Source organism: Grampus griseus (assembly GCF_964374135.1).
Source record: "Grampus griseus genome assembly, chromosome: 8".
NCBI classification, from domain to species: domain Eukaryota; kingdom Metazoa; phylum Chordata; class Mammalia; order Artiodactyla; family Delphinidae; genus Grampus; species Grampus griseus.
Window position 1 is genome coordinate 9729804 of NC_139002.1, and position 24361 is coordinate 9754164.

The window sequence follows — 24361 nt, forward strand, 5'->3', positions numbered from 1 at the left end:
CCCAATCTGTCTCTGGCACATCCTCCATCCCCCCCCCCCACCAAATGACAGGATGTCCTGGGAACTCGAGCCCTTGCCTAAATGATGCGCACATCTAGGGCATTGGTTTGTGCCAGCTCCCGTTGGATTTCAACTCCAGATTCCAGAGGAGAGAGGGAAGGAGGACACTGGGGGCAGACTGGATATCAGGCTTGGACTCCGTGCTTCTCTCTTCCCAAATTAGAGCTGAGGAATTCAGGATTTAGTGAGTTTGCAGTAAAGTCTCCCAAGTTGCTAGGCAACATCCCTCTGCAGACTGCGCTGCCTCTAGGCCCTTCTTCCTGCTGGTCAGAGCTGAAGAGGGGCTATCTTTAAAATGTGCCCCCCCCAACAAACCCCCTCACAGGCAGCACAGCCCTTTCGTCTTCCTAAAAGACACCTTTGTGTGGGGTGAGGGTGTCTCTGAACACCAGTGAGCCCAAGGGAGAACAGGTACACGCGCTTATCAGTTCCATGGGCAAAACAACCATCTCAGCGACGGCCCACTTGAGGCGCCTACGCAGAACTGGCCGCAGTGCTTGTCCTGGGGGATGGGCAGGCCCCGAGGTGAGGAAAAGGGTGACAGACAGGAAGGCAGAGACTGGGATAGGAAGACAGACACCCACAGACTCAAATCTCCAGAGGATGGCCCCATTTAATGACACCTACACGCAGACACACACAAGGTCCACACATCCACAGAGACACATACTGTGGGCACCTTGCCACACACTCACATCCAAAGACACGCACGGAAGTGGACCCCTTCACCAGCACACATCAAGGGCATGCACTTCCCCTGGTAAGGGGTTCCTCATCTGGACTAAGTGGCCAGAGTTTGTCAGCAAGTCCGGCTGGGTGGAACTCTGAGCCTCTGATTCTCGAACCAATGAGAAGGAAAGGGGACAGGAGCAGTGTGGAATGCCGGGTCTGGCTGGTTTAAAGAGCAGGTTGCCTCACCCTGCGTCTCACCTGGGGCCAAGGTCAGCCTTTGGAGTGTTACCTAGTAATCTGCTGGGCTTGGGCCCTACAGTTATCCTCCTTGACTCTTGAAATCTCGAGATTTCAAAAACTCTCCTCTATCTTTGCCCCCCCTTCCCCCCCCACCAGCTATTGAAGGAGAAGGACTGCAGGCCTGGATAGGAGAAGAACTCCGGAAGGGCCCGGTTAGAGAGGGAGCTGGGACGTGTGGGTGCAGGGTCTGGACCCAGCATGGAGCGTGGAGGAGGAGGGCACAGAATAGAAGGCAAGGCTGGCAGAGGAGGAGATGGTTCAAAAAAAGAGAGGATAAAAGATGGATTAGTGGGAAGCTTCTGGGGTCCGATACAGATCCTTCTTGGGACAGATGGAGGGGGATTTGGAGAGAGTTGGTCCTTGTGAGCAGAGAGAAAAGCCAAACCACATGGCAAGCTATTTGCCAATTCTTGCGGCTTCCCCTCCCGGGAGTGGGCACTTTCTGAACATAACATCCTGGCTCAAGCCCACAGAGGGACTCCATGATAAGACGAGGGTGGGAAGTAGGAGGCTGTGCCTTTGGTGGAGCTGATTTGGGGGCTTCTTAGGTCAGGATTTTACTCATTTGAGCGGAGGGGGTGAGGGTGGCAGGAAATTCAGTTTTCTCGGCAAATATTCCAGCTTTTGCTGTAGTAGTATTTTTAGCAACTTGGCTGGCAGAGGGGGAGCCCGGGTACAGCTTTAAAGGGGCCTCTGCTTGACGGGAGGCCTCCTCTCACCCCACAGGTCATAAAGGAGAGGGGGAGAAAGCACGCGGCTCTAGGGGTGCGTTCCAATTTAAAAGTCAGGCTTGCTGGGCGCTGGACGACCCTTAAGTCATCTTCACCGATAGATAGTCGTTATCTGTTATCATCGACATCGTTCTCACTAGCAGCTTTATCGAGAAGAGTAAATATTCCTCGGACTTCTGCTGTGTGCAAGGTACTGTCAGGGACACGATACAGAAGGCTTAACAGGACACACTTGGTGAGACGAGGGAAGGAACCAAGGCTTCTGAGTGAGTGCTGGGTGTTGTGTGTCGTACTAGCCACGTTATATATGTGATTTCATTTAATTCTTACAACAACTCTGCAAGTTGGGCATTATCTTTCCTGTTTTACAGGTGAGGAAGTGAAGGATTTTAGGGGCTGAAGAATTTACCCAAGGTTACACCGTCATGAAATGGAAGAGTCCGGATTAAAACTCAGAACAGCATAATAATGTTATCCTAAATCCGAAGAGTGATTTACAAGGTGCTTCCACATCCATGATTTAATTTGTTGCTTTTGAGAACGGTGTGAGGAGGTGTTAGTATTTTTAGCCGCATTTTCTGAGGAGGAAGTGAGGCCTAGAGAGGTTAATTAAGTGACTTGTGCCTTGTTGGAATTAGACCTCTAGTGAACTGCGGTACTAGGGCTAAAACGCAGGAGTTCTAGCTTTGAATTCTGTGTGTGTTCACCTCTTTGGCTCCCAGCACGTGCATTGGGCTCGAAGGAATGGGTTACAGTGGTTAGCAAATCACTCACAGTCTCTTGTCTCTTGCAGATAAAAGTATATATGTATGGGGCTTCCCTGGTGGCGCAGTAGTTGAGAGTCCGCCTGCTGAGGCAGGGGACACAGGTTCGTGTCCCAGTCCAGGACGATCCCACATGCCGCGGAGCGGCTGGGCCCGTGAGCCAAGGGGGCTGAGCCTGCGCGTCCGGAGCCTGTGCTCCGCAACGGGAGAGGCCACAACAGTGAGAGGCCTGAGTACCACACACACACAAAAAAAAGTATATATGTATGTATGTGTGTATATATCTATGTGCACATGTATCTTATGTATATATAGATATGGAAGTATATAAATATATACATATCTACATGTACATGTATGGGATATATTTATATTTCCTAAAGTAATACATGATAGATGCCAAATGAATGATGTGGATGGTAAGTATTATGAGAATTGAGATGGGGGAGAAATAATTGAGAATTTGGACGATCCAGGAAAGCTTCCTGGATGAGGATGGTTTGGAGGAAGAATAGGACTCAAAGAAGTAAAGGGGCCTGGGAACAGGCAGGGGGACATTTCAGGCAGGGGCAAAAGTGGTGAGCCATGCACTGCATTTAGTGTCACTGTTAGCTTACACTGTTCCAGTCCGGAAAGGCCCTGAGAACAGCAAACCCCGTCTCCTGCCTCTCACGCAGGGATTTTTGTCTAAAGCTCAGTGCCCTGACTAGATATACCGGAGCAGTTCCGGCCCTCTAAGTCACACCAGCTGTGTGCTCATGCCTGCTCGGCAGCCGCACTGCTCCTCGGAACTCTAACACACACTTGCCTCTTGCTCCTGCCCATGTGCCAGGTGCCTGCTTCCTCCACCTCCGTGCCGTCTCCTCTGGGTCTCAGTGTAGTTCAAAGTCCTGGATGTGGTTTGCTCTTTGTTCCCATATCACCCCAAACATTTACCTGTTCTCTACCCCTCCACTTCCCTTTCCTCAGTTTGCTTCCCCACGCTTCCTTACGAATAAAAGCTAGTGGTGGGGACTTCCCTGGTGGTGCAGTGGTTAAGAATCCGCCTGCCAATGCAGGGCACATGGGTTCGAGCCCTGATCCGGGAAGATCTCACATTCTGCAGAGCAATGAAGCCCGTGCACCACAACTACTGAGGCTGCGCTCTAGAGCCCGCGAGCCACAACTGCTGAGCCCACATGCCACAACTACTGAAGCCTGCGCACCTAGAGCTTGTGCTCCACAACAAGAGAAGCCACCGCTATGAGAAGCGCACACACTGCAACGGAGAGTAGCCGCAATTAGAGATAGCCCGTGTGCAGCAACGAAGACCCAATGCAGCCAAAATAAAATAAATAAATGTTAAAAAAGCTAGTGATGGCCAGGCAACGTGTGTACCTGCTGGGCCTCACATCCCACCTGCAGACATTGGACCAACACAATCTTTTTTTAATATAAATTTATTCATTTATTTTTGGCTGCATTGGGTCTTCATTGCTGCGCGCAGGCTCTCTCTTCTCTAGTTGTGGCGAGCGGGGGCTACTCTTCCCTGTGGTGTGTGGTCTTACTGCGGTGGCTTTTCTTGCTTGTCTTTTGTGGCTCCAGGCTCACAGGCTTCAGTAGTTGTGGCTCACAGGCTCTAGAGCGCAGGCTCAGTAGTTGTGGTACTCGGGCTTCATTGCTCCGCGGCACGTGAGATCTTCCTGGACCAGGGCTCGAACCCATGTCCCCTGCACTGGCAGGCAGATTATTAACCACTGCGCCACCAGGGAGGTCCCACAATCATTTTTATAACAAGGATACAACCATTTTGCTAATATTTTAAACTCTCACACAAACCTGAGAACTACTTCAATTTTGGTCCAGAAAAATGCCTATTTTAATTTTTTTTTTTTTTATAAAAAAGGCTTACATGAGGTATGATTTTTCCTTATTCCTTAGTCTGTTTAAAGACCTTTTCTCCTTTTGTGGTTCAGCTGGACAGTCAAATAAAAGAAATTCGTGATTCTTCCAGTAATGTGTGTCATGTGAGGGGCAGACCATTCTCCCGTCATTGTCTACCTTAGGGAAGAAGGGAGAAACTCTTATATAGGAGATAGAGACTCAGAATCATCCAGGCTGAGCACCTCTTGGAGTGTGTGTATATGGCCAGGAACCCAGGTTCACGCTTCTCCACGCTGACACTCTCTATTCTGAGAGCTTGGATGGAGTGGTGGTTTTGATCTGGGTCCATGCGCCATGGCGGTCATTCATTTGGCGTCTAGCGACTATTGCCTTGTATTTATACTTTTAAAAAAATTTTTGTTTTACTGTAGAAAAATTTAAACACATGCAAAAGCAAATAGAGTAGTATATAAGGAACGCCACTGTATCCAGCTGTACGATAATTCTCAGCTCATCACCAAACTTATTTTATCTATATTCCTTATGATTCCCCCATTATCATTTTATTCATAAATATTCAAGTATTTGATTTCCATTGGTATGGAAAGGTCTCTTACCTAGACTTCAAAAGGAAGGAGACATTGACAGAATTGTCCTCGCAGACTGTCATCCAATATGGCCAAGACACAGGTGAACAGATGTTAGAACTCAGCCGTTGTAGAGCCTGGGTGGCAGGCCTTCTGCAAGAGAAAGCTTCCTCAAGGGCACCACCCACCATGAAAGTCATGTCACACACCCCTCGGATTGGATCATGACACAGGAATTTGGTCATTCAGTCCTATGTAAAGTGTAAAAATGAGAGAAGTTCTACTCAGATTAACCCTGGCTCTAACCTTGGGAAGTGATGTTTGTTCGGTTTGACTTTTTTTTTTTCCTTTTTGTTCATACTGAAGCACTGGAAAGTAAAGGATTATTATCTATAAGCTTTTGTTATTCTGCAGCTTGGGTGGAGTGTTTGCATTTAACGAGGTAAGAACTGATGGTTATTTGGGTTGATATACTTTTGTTATTTTTGCTTTGCCTGCCGTGGGATCGTGTGTTGGAGTGGGGTGAGGGTGGGGAGTGCTGGAACATGAGCTGTTTTTGGATTGTGTTGTTAGTGGAAACGTTCCTGCTGCTTAGACAGAAAGTATGTTAGGTAAAGCCACTCTGTCCCTTTGACCCTGAAGCCTTAAGGTATTTAATCTTTCCACGGGTGTTCAGTGTTCACACGTACCTGGGAGACCGAGTCTCTGTACAGTAGGCACAATCCTATAGCAAATGTTCCTCAGAAGTGAAAGAGTATAAAGCTTGGTTCATTTTTTTAAAATTTATTTTATTGAAGTACAGTTGATTTACAATGTTGTTAGTTTCTGATGTACAGTAAAGTGATTCAGATATATATATACACACATATATAGACACACACACACATATATATGTATACACACATTCTTTTTCATATTCTTTTCCATTATGATTTATTACAGGATATTGAATATAGTTCCCTGTGCTATACAGTAGGACCTTGTTGTTTATCCATCCTCTATATACTAGTTTGCATCTGCTAATCCCAAACTCCCAATCCATCTCTCCCCCCCCGCTCTCCCCCTTGGCAACCACAAGTCTGTTCTCTGTTTGTGAGTCTGCTTCTGTTTTATAGATAAGTCCATTTGTGTCAATTTTAAATTCCACATATAAGTGATATCATATGGTATTTGTCTTTCTCTTTCTGACTTACTTCACTTAGTATGATAATCTCTAGGTCCATCCATGTTGCTGCAAATGGCATTATTTCATTCTTTTTATGGCTGAGTAGTATTCCATTGTATATATGTACCACATCTTCTTTATCCAGTCATCTGTCGATGGACATTTAGGTTGTTTCCATGTCTTGGCTATTGTGAATAGTGCTGCTATGAACGTAGGGGTGCATGTATTTTTTTGAATTATAGTTTTGTCCAGATATATTCCCAGGAGTTGGATTGCTAGATCATATGGTAGCTCTATTTTCAGTTTTTTGAGGAAACTCCATACTGTTTTCCATCGTGGCTGCACCAATTTACATTCTCACCAACAGTGTACAAAGATTCCATTTTCTCCACACCCTCTCCAGCATTTATTGTTTGTGGACATTTTAATGATGGCCATTCTGACTGGTGTGAGGTGATACCTCACTGTAGTTTTGATTTGCATTCCTCTAATAATTTAAAGCTTGGCTCTTAAAGAAGAGAGAGCACTTTCTGTTCTACTGGGAACAGGATGGTGGAGCTGAGCTATGTTATAATTTGCTAAACATATGTCAGATCATAACAACGGGAAAGTTCCGTGTTTGGGATACCGTGTGAGGATGTGTAGATCTTAATAAAACCATCATGGCAGACACTGTTGGTTACCTAGCCAACATCCATGCATTCCCCCCACTTGCTTCCTAACAGAACTGCAGTTTTGTTGGAGCCTGTCATGGGTCCGGGCCTGAGAATGTGTCATCATCAGTCTAAGCGTGTTTCCACTTTCTCAGCTTTTATGGCAGCTAGGGCTGATCACACGGCCCAGATATGACCAATAAGACAGAAGCAGATTTCTGCTGAGAAATCTTCTGGGAAGCTCTTGCTCTCCAGATAGGAGGAGGCAAAGGCAGCTGGCACCACCAGTCCCTCTTCTCTCTGCCTTGAATACAAACCTGAAGTTTAGAGCTGCATCAGCTGTCTTTTGACCAGAGGCAACAACTCAAATGCTAAAATCATGAAGAAACAACCTCCTATATATTTAAGCCAGTATCATTCAGGCTTTCTGTAAGATTTACACGAAGGAATCCCTCATATGCCATAATAATACAAGAGATGTTGGAGTGCCTCAGATCAATGTACCCAGCATTGTGACAGGACGGGGGCAGCATGTGCAAGTTATTTCCAGGGATTCTTTGATGACAGACCCTGAAAATTCTAAGTTTGAACAGCTAGCATTTCTGACATGAGTTTATGCGATCTCGTGCAGCTTGGCCTCATAATTGGTTGTCCTAGATTGGCTCTGCTTAGTTGAGGAACCATTGTAGGATTCTGGGTGACCATTTATAGTTCCTGTAGTCACACTCAGAGCCTTGGTCCCCTGGTCTCTCTCAGCATTTCTTTCTTTCCTCTATTTTTTTTTTAATATATTTATTTATTTTTTTTTTATTTTGGGCTGCATTGGGTCTTTGTTGCTGCGTGGGGGTTTTCTCTAGTCGCGGCGAGCGGGGCCTACTCTTCGTTGCGGTGCACAGGCTTCTCATTGCGGTGGCTTCTCTTGTTGTGGAGCGTGGACTCTAGGTGTGTGGGCTTCAGTAGTTGTGGCACACAGGCTCAGTAGTTGTGGCTTGCGGGCTCTAGAGCACAGGCTCAGTAGTTGTGGTGCACGGGCTTAGTTGCTCCACAGCATGTGGGATCTTCCCGGACCAGGGATCGAACACGTGTCCCCTGCATTGCCAGGCAGATTAACCACTGCGCCACCAGGGAAGTCCCTCTCTCAGCATTTCTATCACATCAACCCCTCACCCTTGTCCCATGTCTGGTGTGTGGGCTTGCTATACTTAGACTTACTGGCGAGGAAGGAAAATTCCTTTAAGACAGAGAAGAGAGCCCAGAGATAGATGAGGACTGGGTGGATCTGGGCATTTTTTTCTCTAGTCAGATGGCTGATCCTTATTGTTTTTAAAAAAGTGACAGGCGGGAGACCCGTACTTCCTTATAACTGGCAGTGACAGGCTGGTCTTTATCCCCCCGACAGACCTGGTAGAGAGAAGTCATTAACATACAAACTTTTTCAAATTGGGATCAACCATATCAGACTACCCAGTGAAGAAACTTCCCACCTCTTTTACTAAAAATAAAACCCTGCAAGGTTAACACTGGAAGGAGACAGATTCAAGCAGAGCAGATATTCATCCCGAATCTCTTGTTTGTAGAGCCTTTAAGAGCTCCTTCAGGGCACGTCTCCTCTCCCCCACCACTCCTGAGGACAGTACGTCCACATGCAGTTGTCAGTCTAGTTGGGCTGATATTTTTTTGTTTTGAATTGTATTTAATTTAATTTTTTTTTTATACAGCAGGTTCTTACTAGTTATCTATTTTATACATATTAGTGTATCTATGTCGATCTGTGCTGATATTCTGAAGGGTTAATCAGATGTCCTTAGGACAAGTATTCCTTACCAGTTCTTTGGGTAAAGTACACTCGTCTCCTTTAAAATAGGCATTACTTTTAAGCACTACATGGGAATGGCTTGTACCTATAAGCAGAAATCTCTGGGACACTGGGACGGCACTTGTTAGTAGACATTATTATTGTTGTAAACACATGTGTATACACAAGGACTTCTGAATTTACCTTAAACTAAAGTAAAAATTTCATAAGTCTGAAAGATCTCAAACCGTTTTCCTGGGAGCACTTTCAAATATGCCAAATGTTTACTGTGAGCATTTATTATGTGCCATCTGCCTTACATTAGGGGCATCACACATTGTATTGATCAAGAGTCTCTTGGTTGTAAGGGATAGAAACCTGACTTACATCAACATAAGCATCAATGCACTGCAGGGGCAGAGGAGGAGCTTCACAACCAGATCCAGGAAGACAAAATCTTTTTTTTTTTTTTGCGGTACACGGGCCTCTCACTGTTGTGGCCTCTCCCGTTGCGGAGCACAGGCTCCGGACGCGCAGGCTTAGTGGCCATGGCTCACGGGCCCAGCCGCTCCGCGGCATGTGGGATCTTCCCGGACCGGGGCATGAACCTGCGTCCCCTGCATCGGGAGGCGGACTCTCAACCACTGCCCCACCAGGGAAGCCCCAGGAATACAAAATCTTAACCAAAACTCTCTTCTTGCCTTTTTAATCTCTCGCCTCTGCTTCCTTCTGCTTAATGCTGCCATCCCCATAATACTAGAATTGTGGCTGTAGGTATCACTGAACTTAAACCATTATAGCCTTGGGAAAAAAGAGGAAATGTCTTTCTTCAATAGCAGCTTCATTAATAATATTTTTTAAATTCCCAGGAGTGCTCTCTGATAAACCTGACTTGGGTCGCCTGCCCATCCCTGCACCAATCCCTGTGGCTAGAAAGATTAAAGTATTATAAGTAACCCAGCCTGTGGCACAACCGTGTCTCCAGCTGGATTGTATGATTGGCAGTGCCCTCCAGAACCATTTGGTTAGAGTGTGGGAAGAGCAGTTCCCCGAAAGAAAGGGGGTTGTTCCGGACCGGGCTGACTGAGTGATGCATGTGCGTTCTCAGTACACTATGTCCTATAATGCTCACAGTACTCCAATGACGCAAATATTATCCATGTTTTACCAGCAAGGGACATGTGGGGAAAAAGAGAGGTTAGATAACTTGAACAAAGTCACACAGCTGGTAGGCAGCAGAGTTGGGATTCCACTCAAGTCTGTTTAACCCCAAAGCTCCTCCGTTACCTTGCCACTTCTGCTGCCTAGACGAATTTCTCCTCAATCCCTGTATCTCAGTAGAGACAAATTACACTAAGTGTGCACGTTAGGTAGCCACTTTCTGCTCCACTCTAGGAAAAGGGTCTTGGTGTTGAGGGCTCTTGTCAGGCTTCTGCTTCCTTCTGGAATTCCTAGTTGAAACAAACCCAAGAATTTCTTGGGCCACTTAACTGGGTTGGCATGGCTGGACCCAGGGGCTTAGAATCGTGTTGCCAGGTCTCTGTCTCCCTTGCTATTTTCAGCAGTGCTTCCCTCAGAGTCTCTCTGTATTAGATTTACCCTCGCGTTGGTGAGAAGGCTGCAGCTAGGCCCAAACTGAAAAACAAAAAAAAGAGAGAGAGACCATCTCTCTGTATGTATCCATATACCACATTTTTTTTTTTTTTTTTTTTTTTTGTGGTACGCGGGCCTCTCACTGTTGTGGTCTCTCCCATTGCGGAGCACAGGCTCCGGACGCGCAGGCTCAGCGGCCATGGCTCACGGGCCCAGCCGCTCCGCGGCATGTGGGATCTTCCCGGACCGGGGCACGAACCCATGTCCCCTGCATTGGCAGGCGGACTCTCAACCACTGCGCCACCAGGGAAGCCCCATATACCACATTTTGGAAAGTGTTCTGCTCAGCCCTTCATGGGTATTTGTCCACATTACTGACAAACACTCCAGGACGACACAGACCGGTCCAAGCCTAGGACGGGATGCTGGCAGCCATAAACGCATCCAACCAACCCCTACCAAGGCAGAATCACAGAGTGAAGAGCTGTGGTCAGCCTCCTCCTTCTCAATGTTCTGCTAGCCCTTTATTAGCAGTTACAACCCTGCCTAGTAATTGTTTACATCTTATCTTCCTCACTAGGCTGTGTATGCCTGTGGAGCCAGGATCTGGTCTTTCATTGTGACATCTCAGCATCTAGCATAGTGCCTGACATATAGGAACTCAGTAAATATTTATCAAATGAATGAATATAATACAGGATAATGCTATGGTTTGCAATGCTATGGTTAAGAAAACAAACATTCTCCAGAGGTCTGGCGGGCACCACAATAATAAAAGCTACCACTTAGATGCCATTGTATAATTTACAAAGTAAATGATAACTACTTTGCTGAAAAATTTTATATCTGCATCTCATTTAAACCTAAACACAATGAAAATGCGTGTACCACTACTTAAAAGCCTTGCAGTTAGCTTGTGTAGAGGAGGGTGAGGGAGGATGCACAGGGAGAGGATGTGATCTGTAAGGAGAGTTTGGTCCTGCAGAAGCAGGACAACTAAGACAATTAGAAAACCTCTCCAAGGCGGTGCAGGATAAGTTCTGCCATTCAGATGGGTGCTCAGGTGCTCCCTGGCGAAGGCCCAGCATCTGCTGAGGTTCCAAGGAGGAACTTGGGGATATATTCAGAGCAGAGTTAGAAGAGTGACAAGGAGATGAGCTAAAAAACATGACATGTGTGGAAAGGTTAAAAGAACCAGAATGACTCAGGTTGGAGAAGAGAAGGCCGAGAGGAAACTGAATCATCTTCTTCAAGACAAAGAAGGGTTCTCTTGCTGGGGGGTGGTGACCAGCTGTCCTCCTTTGCCTCTGCATGCGGAGCAAGGGGAAATGGGCTTAGACCGAAGGCAGGGCTAAGATTAGAGAGAGGGAAGAATTTGGCAGGAGCGATGTTGTATAACCTACTTTACAGACACTTGGGGGACGGAGGAGACTCCCACACTCCTGGTCCCCGCCCAGTGGACTGGATTTGGGGACGGTCTGGCAGGCTGGCGGGGAACGGAGGAGGGGGTCCTGCGGACCTTCTGTCCGTGGCCTGATCTTTCTCGGTGTCCTCAATTTCCCGTTGGAAAGTAAGTTCCCCAGTTTTGGAGCCGGCAAGGCAGCACCTCCCCCACCCATCACGCACTGCACCAGTGTTCTGGGCTGGGTAATAATGCCTGTCATTTCCTCTCCCGGGGGAGTGGGGCTGCATGCGCCCTGACAGCCCCGAGGGATTGAAGGCAACTAAAAATAGTGCATTAAATATAATCTGTGGAGGGGCACATTTGCATTGCTTTTCTTTCCCCCTCCGGTCTCTTTATCCTTCTGGGCAGGCCAGGCCTGGGTCTAGCTCTGGGCCCTGGGGATTGGGTTCTGAGCTCTAGCTGCTCTCATCTCGTTGCAAAAGTGTTCTCTAGACAAGAGAGTTGAGCGAGCAAAACCAAAAAGTACAACCGAGGGCCCTCAGGGGCTTCCTCTGCCACCCCTCCTCACTTCCCGTTGGGCCCTCTGCGTCCTTCAGGGCCTGAAGGTACAGGGAGAGAAGCTGGAAGTGGGAGAGGCAGTGTTGAAAAGGAGAGCCAGCTCCAACTTTGTTCTCCCATCAGCCACTTCCGTCTGCTGCACAATCTCTCTGAGGTTAAATATTAATTAAGAGCAGAATGACAGTGAGAGCTGAGCAGTGTCACTTTCCGTCCCAACACAAATGCTAATTTCCTTCCTGGTATAAAGTGACTTTGGAGTGGGATTGGCAGCCCAGGGAGAATAGCTGGGGAGAGGGAAGGAGAGGAGGTGAGGAGAGGAGAGATGCGCAGCCCAGCTTCAGAACTTTTAAGAGGAATGAGGTGAGGGAGCGGGGAGAAGAGGGCCATCAGGTTACAGAGGATGTGGTCACAAGACGATCCTAGACTCTCCCCACTTTAACATGGTGATTTAAGAAGCTGGGGTAGAGCTGGCTCTCCCCACATCTCTAAGGCAGGGTTCTTAACCTGGGGTCCATGCATTGATTTCAGGGCTCAGGAAACTGGAAGTTGTTTGCAAAACGATGTATGTGCACATAGACAGCTTTTGGGGGAGAGTCATGAATTTCCCTCAGAGCTGGTGTGGTGTACCACAGGGTCATCCTCAGCTTGTGGTACCCACCTCATGGTTCAAGATGGCTGCTAGAGCCTTAGCTGAACATCTGTCTTCTAGGAAGGAAGCAGAACAGTGCGATGGGGAGGGGAGGGCAAAAAAAGCTCCACTCCAGTTTTCTGTCCCCCTATTAATGTCCCCAGAAATCCACTTCCATCTTCCTGTCCACACGCACCCTCAAGACAGGCTCGAGGGAAATACGGTCTCTCAGATGAGCGTGTTGCAACTCCATATAAAATGCGTTTCTATTAATAAGAAAAAAGAGAGAATGACAGATAATCAAGAATTTCTGCTGCAGTCTCTGTCTCACCCGAAGGCCAAGAATCTCAGATTCGAGGGAGGACACGTTACACCTCTCTGCGATTTCCATGCCCACTGCCCAGGCAAAGCTGACTGAAGGCAAAGGCCGAGCATCAAGGTGCCTACTTCGTCTTGGGAACCCATCAGCCACTCCTGAGTTCACACTAGGTCTTCAGAGGCTGGTCCTCCCAAGTGAGGTTGGCAGGTTTAGCCTCTGACAAGGGTCGTTATTTGAAAGGAGGCTAAATAAATGGGTGCTTGTTCCATTGAGGAATGAGGGGACTTTGTGATGTGTGTCGAGGAGCGGCTTTGTTTGGTCTGTCTTCGTCATCTTCCTGGCAGCACAGCCTGGAATAGGTGACCAAGGAGAGAGAAGACATTTTTACTTCTTAAGAAAGACACAAATGGGGGCAGGTTTGGGGTGTGGGTGTCAGAGAGGTGAACTGGACCAGAGTAAGATTCCACTTGTGAAGGACCTGGGTGGTAGATTCGATTCCATTTCTCTCAGGTCTTTGTGCCTTTGCACGGGCTCTTCCATCTGATCAGTGTGGTCATCCCATGGTGGACTTTCAATCCCTCTTCAAAAGTCAGCTCCATGACACCGTTCCTGGTGTCTCTGACTCTACTTCACCACCACAGCTGCCTCAGGAAACTGGTTGCAATTTTGAGCGATCTTTTTTTTTTTTTTTCTCTTTTTTTTTTGCTGTACGCGGGCCTCTCACTGTTGTGGCCTCTCCCGTTACGGAGCACAGGCTCCGGACGCGCAGGCCCAGCGGCCATGGCTCACGGGCCCAGCCGCTCCGCGGCATGTGGGATCTTCCCGGACCGGGGCACGAACCGGACCGGGGCACGAACCCGTTTCATGATCAGCTAAGGTAGACAACTCTTGGTCGGGCTCAATGTATGTTTGATGGGGATGAACCAGTTTTAAAAGGTGTTAATGGGCCTCTGTGGTGAGCAAAATATTCCAGAGGTAATAAGGGGATTAAAAAATAAAAATTGCATGGACACTGGCTTCTAGGAGTCCATAGTCTAGTGGGGGAGACGGAAGAACAGATTACCGATCAAAAGCAAAGGTAATGGTGATACTATGCAGGTATTTTTAGAACAGGGAGGGAGAGATTAGTAGAAGGGAGAGGGATCTGGGAAGGTAACACTGATTTGTGTGAAGCCTTAAGGAAAAATCAAGCCCCCATCTTTAGGGCAGTGGCTGGGAGAGAAGGGGCAAGAAAGAGGAGAAAACATAATCTTTGGAGATCGGGTGTCTTGGCAGGGTTGGAGAATTCCTTTGAGAATCTAGAAGTGTTTCTATTTGTTTGTTTGTTCTAACATGGGGAAACTATGCTCTCTGTATGTTAGGTTGAGTACAAGGCTCGAATTTTTTTCTGGAAGGAAACTGTGTTTTGTTCTTGTATAGCTTGAAAGTGCTTGTGAAGGTGTTGGGACTGGGAGATGGTGCTGTTCAGGGAGAGGAGGCGAGGGGCCAGGGTGGGGCTGGGGGCTGGGATGGGTGTCACCTTGGTCTGAGTGTTTTGCAGGCCTTTGGGAAGGAGATCCCATGCTAGGTCCTTCCCTCGCCCTTCCTTTTTCTGTCTTTCTTAAAATACCTTGTGTTTCTGCAGCAGTGCGGCTGCTAATCTAAAATAAAAACAGCAGGAAATGCAAATGGTCAGGTTCTCCTAGCAACAGGAGCCAGCCCACGCAGGGCGTGTGGAGCAGAGAAAACTGTCCCGAGGCTGAGAGGCGTGTGGCTGGGGTGAGGAACAAATCTCCTCTTAGAGCCTCGCCCCTCTAACTGCAGAGAGGGGCTGTCTGGTGGGCAGCCACCTGCTGTGCAAAGAAACCCTCCATGAACTGGACTGAGGTAAAGGATCGTGTACTGGGGAGATGGTGCGAGGGTAGGGAGACAGCAGGAGCCGTGGTTTATTTAAGATATTGCCTGACGGCAGTGGCTGAAATGGCAACTCAGAACCTGGCTTTAGGGGGTCTAACTAGGTGCATGATTGGGAAAGGTCTTGATCTGTGGGCATGTTTCCATGTGTCCATTTGAATCAACCCACAAGCCTTGCCATTCCTAAGGTTATGAAATAAAAGGAAGTAGAAGATACCTCAGATGTGTAGGTAAGGGGACCAAAATCAGGAAACTGCAAAGACTCTTAGAGATACCTGGTTTAATCCCCTCCTGTTACAAATGCAGAGACTGAGGTCCAGAGAGGTAAATGACTTTTCTGGGACATGGATCTAATTAGTGGCAGAGGTAGAACTAGAAAACAGGTAACCAGGCCGAGACTCATTCTACTTTAAGTTGAAGCTGCTGTTGGTCCTCCTCTGCACACAGCTAGACAATTAGAAGCCGTGATAACCTTGCTGGGCCCTTGGATAAGAAATCCAGTCCTCTTAGGCACATCAAATAACTCTAGAGACATTTGAGAGACAAATGAGCACCACAACCCCCATGGAGTGCCACGGAAAAGTGAGCCCCTGAAGATGAGGGAGGCATCAGCTGGGTGCCACCCAGCGCCTGGTGGCCACCATGCACAGGCATTCCGTGGGGGTCTCACAGTGGGAAAGGGGAGGAAGAGCACCGCCTCAAGGTGACATGGGAGGAAACTGGAGAAGTTGGGGGTGACTTGCTCAAGGGGTCAGATCCAAGAGTGGTAGAACTTGGAACAGAACGCTGGACTCCTGGCTCCCGGGCTCCTGGAGAGGCCCATGTGTCCTAGACAGTGTAGCTTCCTTTTACATAGCAACTCCTTTATTACTCACGCCCTGGCTTCCTCCTGCAAGTCTCCTGTAGCCTCTCCCCCAGAAAACGCAGTGCAAGAAAAGTGTTCTTTGTTCTAGCCGAGTCTTGGCTACTTGAGTACATGGTCAATCATGAGGGTTCCAGGATAGGTAACAGGGTGGACAAGAGCAACAAGCCACGTGGGGGAAATGGCTGGTGTACTCAGAACTTGGATTCAGAACCATCATCTAGGAATGACCTATGCATCTGCATACTTCACTTCTCCGTGACCCTGGGGCACCCCTTTCAAAAGCTCAGTCCTCACCTTTCCAAGCTGCCCCACTCTTCTGGGCCAAAGCCCAAACTGAGGCAGTCAGTTGATGAACAGAAGAAAGAATATGGGCTTTGGTGTCCGCATCCTGAGCTCAAATTCTAGCTTAGTCACTAACTGTATGACCTTAAGCAACTTACTTAGCTTCTGAGAATTGGATTCTTTATCTGTCAAATGAGAGCAACTGTGTCTGTCTCATAGGGTCATATCTCATAGAGGTATGTGAAGCACTAACACAGCCAGACATAACAGTAGGCACTCAACAGATAGTGGTTTCTGCACCTCTTACTTGTGGTTGCAGTTGCTCAGGGACTAGGTGGGAGTTTCGACTGCTATTGCCAACGCAGGGAATGTTATTTTCCAGGTGGCCCGAGATGGAGCTCAGAACGGAATTCTCCCACACACACAAATTAACTTGCCTTTATTATTGATGAAATGGGTTTTTACCGATAGATCTGGGAACATAACATCTATGTCGGTTTTTCACCACTATTTCCCCGGCACCTGGTACTCAATAAACAATTGTTGACTGAATGAACCAATGTGTTGTTTATGTGAGAAAAGGCATTTTAAATTCAAGATAGACAGCTTACAAAAGCATATTTGAAGCATAAGGAGTTCATAGATTTGGTCTGCTTACAGAATCTCTTTGAGGCCAGGCCCAGAGAAGACAGGTCGGGGTCCAGGTGGGGGGACCTGATCTGCTAGTGGGTTTACCAAGCCATGACCTGTAGCCCAGTTCCGGACAATTTCCTGGCTCAGACAAGACAGCAAACTGCAGTGATTCATATAAATGGTTTATGAGGGGGCGGGTCTTCCCAGGAGATCTCTGATGGGCAGTTGGGGTCAGTAATGTGGATCGTCAGCCCTGGCCTTGGCAACTCCATCCTCCATCCTACTCTTCCAGCACATGAGGGGCATATGCAGCTGAGGTCTCCTCCAAGGAGGGGTTTGCTCTTCCCTCTTAGTTGTAAACATCTCTCACACCCCACACCACTGTCTCAGTCCCTCTGTGTCTCTCTCTCTTTGTTTTTTTCCTCTCTCTTTTCTCTCTCTGACTGTCTCTCTCTCTCTCTCTCTCTCTCTCTCTCTCTCTCTCTCTCTCTCTCACACACACACACACACACACACAAAGTTTGGATATTGATTCTACCATTTTAACTCCAACTTCTGTTTTTCAAATGTGGATAGTGCCAGCTTATTCATTATCCTCTTGTTGCTGGAGTTGTCATAAAAATCAATTTCCCATTGCTGAGATAGTAGCTCCCTGTGTCTCTTAGAGGATCAGCAGGAACAAAGACCCTCCCATTGGACCTCTGGGAAATCACAGAGGCTGTTATAGCTGTGGGCTCAGCATGTGAGGTCCTGAGGGGATTATCACCCACTCCTCCTGGGAAGTGTGCACCCGCTGAGCTTATCTGCAATCGCCTTGAATCGCAGACTCATAGGAGTGTTCAGATTCTCTTCTTTTTTTGCTTCTTCTACTGAACACATTATAGACCTGCAAGAGGACAGAATCCCTAAGTGAGAGACAAGTCTTTAGCCTCAGCTTTTTTCTTTCTAAAGTAAGGGTCTTTGCTCCCTAGAACCAGGCCGCCTGATATCATTATCCATGAAACTGGTAGAAAGTAAGAAAATCGTCTTTCTCTTCATGAGTAGGAAATCAGGTCATCCTCTCCAAAGGTACAGAATACTCCCCCAGGCTATTAAGAGCAGGTTCTGGTTTCTACCCAGAAAAGCTATAGACGAAAACTGTGGCTGCCTACTACTGAGTATCAGGGGGAAAAGCAGAGATATTTTTAACATACGGAATATCAGTGAACAGAATGCTAAGGAACTAGAAAACTTATTCCAATAAATACGAAGCATATGCTGTGCCGAAAGCAAACCCAGCTTCTGCTATATACAAATTTCATGGAGGAAAAAAAAAAAAAGTTGGAAATTGCAGAAATGTCTGGCCCAGAGTGGGCTACAACCACTTGCTGCAGGAGACCTGGAAGGCTGCATAGGTGACCTGTGCATAGGGCAGCTGGGGGTTCGTGGGGTCCTTGGCCATCTTGTCATGCGGGTTGGGGATTGTCCAGAGCCCCCTGGAGTCCCGGGAGCCCAGCTCCAGATGGACAGTCCTACACACACAACCTCAGTTTGTAATGTCAGGGTGTGCGTCACCAAAGATCGGAACATCAGCTCTGCTACCCTGAATCCTCAAACAAGGAAAATGCCTGTGTCGGTGGCAGAGATTCCTGGGATAAAAGGACCTTCTGGATTTTATGCGACCGGTTCTTCCTCTTGCAACCAGGAAAGGCAATCTGCATTCATCTCATTAGCGAGGTTCTGGTAACTGGGGATATTAATTTCATTGCTAAACCTGACAAATATTTTACTCTCTCCTTAGTGGGTAATTGCATCCCAACAGTCTCTTCTTTTGTGCTGCCAGATGGAAAGGACGTGTGTTTGCCATTCTCATTTATACAGCTAGTACCTTAGCATCGCGCCTGTCCCCTCCCTAGCCGCACACTTCCCGGGCTGGGGATGCGGAGGGGAGACCGAGCAGCAGGCCCGGGTCCTGGGTGGGCTGTGGAAGGGGATGGCGGGAGAGCCCTGGGCACCGTGGAGGGAGGCGAGGCGCTGCCGAGGGCTAAACCACGACAATAAAAACACCGCCGCTGAAACAGTGTGGTGGAGGAGAGACAAATCATTTTGCCGCCTGAAATTCCCCCTGCAGCCTCTCAGCCCCAGAACAGCTCCCCGCACCGAGGGCGCCGCTACCCGCCCCCCGCGGCCCGACTGCTGACACGCTGCAGCCACTTGCGCCCCGGTCGTCCCCACGCCCGGCTCTTTTGCTCCTGCAGGGCGGCGGCCCCACTGCGAGATGCTGGGAGCGCCGTCAGGGAACGGGGAGAGATGACTCTCTGCAGGCAGGTAGCTGAAAGCCTGTTTCTTTTCCTCGGGAGGAAGAGCAAGAATCGTGCTCAGCTCGCCTGGGCCTTCATGACACTCCCTCCATCCCCTTTTCCCAAGGTTGCTAACTTTGCCAAATCCTCACTACGCTCTCGGCCCCGCCTCCTCAGTCCCCGCTGGACCCTGACTGGCAGACGTTGGCTTCTGATACAATTTCTCTCCTGGAGAGATGGGGGCCAGGGCAGGCGCGGTGGCGTGGGAGGTAATCCAGCCTGTAGCTCAGGATTCCTTTCTGCTGGTCTCACAAATGAGACCCATGACACACTGACCGTTCGCTGGTCTCCTCTGGCTCCTGCCTTTGCCCAGCTGTCGGGGAGATGGGTGCAGGGTGCCACTAATTTCCAACCTCGCCTAAGTCAAAGGGAAGGCAAAACTAGGAAAGGTACCCTTTCCCACTCTCCCCCTCCCTCTGGCCTCTGAGTGTGGATTTGGGGACCCTTAGGCAAGAGTCCCAGAGGGACACCACCTCAAGGACAGCCATGCCCCTAAGAAGGAGCCTGTCCTTCAAGGGACTGTGTTTGTTATAGAATGAAAACAATTTAAAAAAAATCATCCTTGGATATAGCAGATAAGGGTGGCCATAGCACAACACCATGCAGATTTGCCCAGGAGTACCACATTCTTTTACCCCATCTTGGATCACCTCCCAATATCATTTTAGCCAGCTATGGCATTGGTGGCAAAGACTATTACATTGGGGTTTGGAGTTGAAGGACCTGGGTAGAAGCAAGCCCATGGTCCCTAATCCCGGTTGTGTCACCATAGGACCTGAAGCTCTGAGCTTCATGTGATCTCTCTAATAAGACTGATACTTCTTCCTGAGCCTGGGGTTTTTGAAACAAAGCTGAATGGAAACGCATGAGTCTTTTAGCGGCTTTCCCTGACTGGAAGGGACTCATCTTTCCTTTCCAACATATGATCCCATACCTCTTCTTCCAAGAAGCTTTCCTTGCCCTGTTATTTTCCTGTGTGAAATAATTCTTATGGAGAATGCACTACCTGACCCACTCACCGTTGACCTGACCGCCTTATTATGAGTTTCCTGATGCACGGGTAGGAGCAACAAACCCATACGTGGTATATGTTGCCTCTAAAATCCAAAGAGTCTTGCCAAGCCTTGTGCCTCTTTTTTGCTGATAGATGGAACCAACAGTCTTTTACTTTAGAGAGTATATCCTGACCTGAACTAGACCACTAGATCCTTAGGAATGTCACTGATGTGGCAAGTCCTTGAGCTTTCTATCATGATACCAATGTAATGGACTAGTATGATGTTCTTAGGGTATCAAGACAATCAAGGTCTCTCCAGACCATGTTATGACAAAGAGCAGGAGATTCAACAGTGAAGGATACTGTTGTCCCTGCCACCTGAAGTCAAATTGCTTCTCATTATCTTTGGTGATAGGAATGGGGAGTGGGGGGAGAATTTGTTAGGCTAATATCCACATACCAGCTTCCAAGGGCTCTGTTGTTTTGCTCCAGCAAAGTTATCACATCCAGAATCAGCTGCAAATGGCATCACTGATTAAGTGTGTGATAATCTACAGCCATTCTCCAAGACCATCTGTTTTTTGAAAGAGCCAGAAAAGGAAGTTAAATGGGGATGTGTTTGGAATCACACCTCTGCCTCTTTCAAGTCTTTAATGGTGACACTAACTGTGATTCTTCTGGGATGGTTTCTAGCTTGCTTTTGGGTTACTAGCTCAGCAGGGGGGACTGGGCTGGGGTAGGGCGGTTCTAGGGCCTTCTACTTGGCCCTCCTTTCTGTCCATAATAGACCTCACTCTGTGGGTCAGGGAATCAATACAAAGATTTTTCCTGTTACTAACTGTATCTGTTCCAAATATGTTTTTCTGAGACTGGGAACCATGAAATAGATCCATGGTCCCACTGAGTTTGGATGGAAGCTTCATCTGTTACCTGACTTTCATAAGCACACTCTGACTAGTGAACCAAGGTGGGATTTCAGGTTTTAGGATTAGGGTCAGTTCAACTCATTTCTTAATGCCCTGAAGAATGGAGCATATCCTTTGGGAACTCTTGAGGGAATATGGCTGCTGGGAGGTTGAGCAGGCTGCATATAATAGATCCTTTTTAGCATCTTCATGTTCTTTAGCATTCAGACAGATTCCTCTATATCTATAGAATGCCAGGGAAGCCCTGACATTTCAATCTTACTGGCTATAGCCTACTGTCGAGATTGGCCAGCCTAGTTGACCCTTAATGCCTCTTCCCAAGTGCTCAAACCATGACATGAAATCCAAGTTCCCAGTTGCGCACCCATTTCAGAAGATTTTAGCTAATCAAGCCTTAGGTTATGTTCTCCTTCATCTAACAACCTTAGAATCTAGTTAAATACATGTTCCCCAGACTCCTGTTGGTGTAAGTTAATGAAGTCCTGCAATTGTTTTGGCAAACAGTCTATTTCCTCCAGGCCCAGGTCTTGTACTTTACAATCAGAACTATGCTGCCGTTTAACCCTCCTTGAGGATCTGGAAGCAGTGAGCATAACGGATGTGGATCCTGGAGAAAATCAAATTTTCTTGGCGTGGTCTTTGAAATGTTCTAATTCAACCTTTGGGAAATGGGGTAGCAGGATACTCCCGGAGGTTGAGGAGGATTGGGGCATTCAAGGTCTCAGTCTCATCTGTGTCTGCACAACTGTCTCCATCCCATATCTTAGGGTCTCACTTCTTTCCCATCAGTACCCTCAGCTTACTGTAAGAGACTTAAACTGAAGGGTTTGAGTATTTAATTGGGTTTGCAACTCTGCAACATTAAAACCATTTTCTAGGCTTATATCCTCATCCATATGGTCCAGAGACTACAGGAGGAGGAGTCTTTAGGACAATTCCCAATTTTCCACCTGGATCTGAGTTGGATATTCAAGGCTCTCAATAGGTCCTTTTCCCTGTTAACTCTCTTTGGAGCCATCAGAAGCAGCCAGCTGACTCTACGGTCTTTATAATAACTATTGTCACCATGGTGACTAAGTACCACAGCCACTTTGTTTCTATTGCCCACCACCTGCACTTCATTCCTTGCAACCACTAATGATAAATTGTCACTGCGGTGCCGCTGAATGCCATGCATTACTAGTATCCCATTTTCTCTTGGGCAGGAGGTTAGCTGTGTGCTTCTTAAATATGAAAGCAATAGAATATTAGAATCCCATTTTAGGGGATTGTTTTCTTGGGACCTTTCTGATAGCTATTCTTACTTTAGTCTAGAGCCTGGAAGCCAACACATAGCACACTCAAATAATGTAATTGAGGTGGATTTAATAAAAGGGCTATTTATAAAACTGAAGATAGTGCTGGTAGATTGAATAACTGACTTCAGTTCTTCAACCCTGCCTTTATCCATATCCTTCCATGTTCTTGTTATGGGTGGAGTGTACTTCCTTGTCTCACTTCTTTGGGCTTAGTCATATGACTTTTTGGCCAATGGCATGTAGTAGTAGAAGTGAGACCACACCAGTTCCAAGCTTAGGCCTTAAGAGTAATCACATGTGTTTGTTTGCTCTTTTGAGGCTCTGCCACGACCATGAGAGAAACATACCTACTGGTCCAAAGAGGGTGAGAGGCATGTGGAACAGAGTTTCTCCTTCTACCCCATAGACCTCCAGTGAGAAGCATAGCTGCTCTAGCTACCAAAGCATGAAGTAAAGATGTTCAACTGAGCCCAGCCTATGTCACCCAAGTTCTAGCTGACCTGCAGATCTATCAGAACAAATGGTTGCTTTCAGACATTGGACTTTGGAGTGGTGGAAATGCAGCACTGGTGTAGCAATAGCTAGCGGATACATGAGAAGAAATAAAAACAGTAAGAGATGGGGCAGAAGCCCAGAGATGCTGATGGTAGGCTTAAAGGATCAAGGGGAGGAAGAAGTTACTAGAACCTAACGAGAGTAGCTGAAGGAGAAAATGTTTGACGAGAGCTGTGGCCTTTGATATAGGGATGTAGACAACCCATAGAAGCCAAGCAAGGGGAGTAAATTTTATCCCTTCACTTTCCTCCTGTCTTCTGACCTCCTGCTGGTATCTCTTATTACCAAAACTAGAAGGTAAGGGAGCCCACTGGTGCAGGCCATTAAAAATTTTTTCTTAGTGCATAAAGCAGGATGAAGGCCTGCAAGGGACAATGGAAAATATCCAACATACTTTGTATGCCTGAAAATGTCTTTGTTTACCCTCATACTCGTATGATAGTTTGGTGGGTGGGGTATAGGATTCTAGGTTTGAAATGATTTCCTCTAGAAGTTTGAAGAAATTTCCAATGTAGTGTAGCTATTGAGAGGTTTGAAATTCTTCTGATCTCTTATCCTATAAATGTGACCTGTTGCTTCTCTCTCTCTTGAAATGAGCGGAATCTTCTTGTTGTCCCAAATACTTGCAAATTGTCTCCATGTGCCTTGCAGTGGATTTACCTTCAGTCATTGTTCTAGACACCCATAGGGTCCTTTCAATCTGGAAACCTATGTCCGTCAGTTCTGGAACTGTTTCTAGAATTATTTCATTGATAATTTGCCCTATTCTGTTTTCTTGCTCTCTCTACATTTCTAATTTTCTCTCTCCTATTTTCCATCTTTTTCTTTTTACTCTCCTTTCTGGGAGATATCCTCAACTTTTCTCTTCAATTCTATTGAGGTTTATTTTAATAACATTTTAAAATTGAGATATGCCTCATATAACATACAACTTTAAAGCATACACTTCAGTGGTTTTGTCTATTCACTATGTTGTGCAACCATCATCACTATTAAATTCCAAAACATTTCTAACATCCCCATAAGAAGCTCTGTACCTATTAGCATTTAATCCCAATTCCCTCCACTCCCATCCCGAGAAAACACTAATCTATTTTCTGTCTCTATGGATTCACGTATTCTGGACATTTCATAAAAATGGAATCATACAATATGTGGACTTCTGTGTCTGGCTTCTTTCACTTGGCATAGTGTTGTGTTTTTTTAATTAATTAATTTATTTATTTTTGGCTGTGTTGGGTCTTCGTTGTTGCATGTGGGCTTTCTCTAGTTGTGGCGAGCGGGGGCTACTCTTTGTTGCAGTGTGCGGGCTTCTCATTGCCGTGGCTTCTCTTGTTGCGGAGCACGGGCTCTAGGAGCATGGCCTTCAGTAGTTGTGGCACGCGGGCTCAGCAGTTGTGGCTCACAGGCTTAGTTGCTCCGCGGCATGTGGGATCTTCCCGGACCAGGGATCGAACCCGTGTCCCCTGCATTGGCAGGT